Raw genomic sequence first — 2,055 nt, 5'->3', positions numbered from 1 at the left:
GAATAAAGGTTTTATAAATCGGTTTTGAATATATTTTCGACGTAAATCTTACAATAATGATTACAAAAATAAAATACAATAGTAAAAGATGGGATTTACACCCTCAGACTTACATGTTTGACGAAACGAGATTAACTAAGTTAAAGTTTAGTGATGCTCGACTCGAATGTACGACGAAAGTGCCCTCTAAGAGGAAATTAAACAAAGTTGATTAAGTTGATTGATGTGGAGTCGGTCAAATTGGTCGGTCATGCAAAACGAGGCTGGTACTCAGAAGGATCCGAGCTTACGTGGTCGAAAGTTCAAGCAAGTAGACGCCAAAAATCAAGAGCGTGGTCTTAGAATGCAAAGGGAGAAGAGAAGGGCGGACACTCGCGTGAGAAATATGAGGAACGAAGCTCCCTATTTATACTAATCACACGAAGGAATTAAGGTTTCGTTAAAACATTGGAAGTAAATCTCGAAAAGATCTTAAAATACGCAGAAAGGAGATGGGGAAGAAGCGCAGCAACCACTGCGTCTCTTGGAAGAGGCGCATCACCTGCTGCGTCCTTTCCCCAAGGGTTTCCTCCTGTGGAAGAAAGATTTTCCGCGTTTCTATTATGGAATTGCGGTTGATCTTAATTTCCTTATTATTTAAAATATAATTTCGGGATATAATTTACCAAAAGATTAAAATATTGAAAATATGGAATAGAAATATCCGGAACATTCCAGAACATTCTGACTCGGCATTTTAAACGATTATTAGAAAATGAAGACGGTTTTTTACCCGGACTCCAAATGTACTCTAATAACTGCCAAAACGACCGTAACGGCGCGTAGATGACGACTAAGGGGTTGACACAAGTATTTGAGCTATCACTTGACGATAAACTTACGAATTGTTGATACCGTCATTTTGTATCAAAATTAAATTTATAAATTCCGAACTAAAACTATAGCTAGTGATAGTAAGGGTCGAACCACAGAGAGACAAGATCAATTCTATTTGCAATTTTCAGTCTATAAGAGTAACGATTAAATGGGGGTTTTGAATTTGGTTGATTCTAATGACTAATCGCTAAAATAAGAAATTTCTCAAACAAGATAAAAAGAAGATCAGGAACTTCGGTTCACCATGGCTAAGGTCAGGTCAAAAGGTAGCAAAGATCCTGTAATACGGTCTCAGGAAATATGAGCAAGCCTTTCGATCAATGCTCAAAATTAACCTTACGGTCTTCTATCCCCTAGAATTTCCCAAAGCTTTCGCTCAAAGGAAATTTCAAATCTAATGATAACCTAACCTACTAATCTTTCAATCTAGCAAGACGGGTTTATCAAAAAGAAACAAGATCGATATGGAAGAAAATCATACTAATAAAATTGACCCTATTTTACGCCATGGCTCACCTCGTTCCCAATCAATAAAATTAGCTATGCATGATTAAAACTAAAACAATTGCAAACTTAAAGACATACAATGAAATTAACATGATTGAAATTGAATTTAAGACAAAATATTAAAACTGAATTGCTGAAAATAAATTAGTGACAACAAGAATTGAATTGACAAGAAAATAAAAGAAGGAGGAAATTGTATTAAAGCTTACTAATCGATTGATGAACAAAGTAATTGAAATTGGAATCCGTCGTCTCCAAACTAGATTTAAACTTGAGTTCTTGAAAAATAAAAAGTATAACCTAAATTATTGCTGCGTTCTACTGATAAACGATGCCAAAAAGTTAATTACAATTGGGCTTTTAAAAGTCTAACACGTAAAATCAATCTCAGCCTCGCGGCCTGGTCGATCGACTAAGGGGCATGGTCGATCGACCAACCAATACAGTGCAGTAGCTTCTGCTGAAATTCCACGGTCGATCGACTGAAGAGGTTGGTCGATCGACCAACTGAGCTGTGCAGTAACTTCTTTCTCTCTTCAAATCAGCCTCTTCACTCCAATGCACGCATCCCGAGGTGAACGAGTCCGAACTCCCTTCTTCCAAGCTTCCCTGAAGTTGCCTCCGGAGGACGATTTAAGCTTGATTTAGCTCACTTCCACTCATTCCTACAAT

Source organism: Silene latifolia, chromosome 8 (assembly GCF_048544455.1).
Source record: "Silene latifolia isolate original U9 population chromosome 8, ASM4854445v1, whole genome shotgun sequence".
In the NCBI taxonomy this organism is placed as follows: domain Eukaryota; kingdom Viridiplantae; phylum Streptophyta; class Magnoliopsida; order Caryophyllales; family Caryophyllaceae; genus Silene; species Silene latifolia.
The sequence above is the reverse complement of the archived record's forward strand: the minus strand, read 5'-3'. Positions refer to the sequence as shown.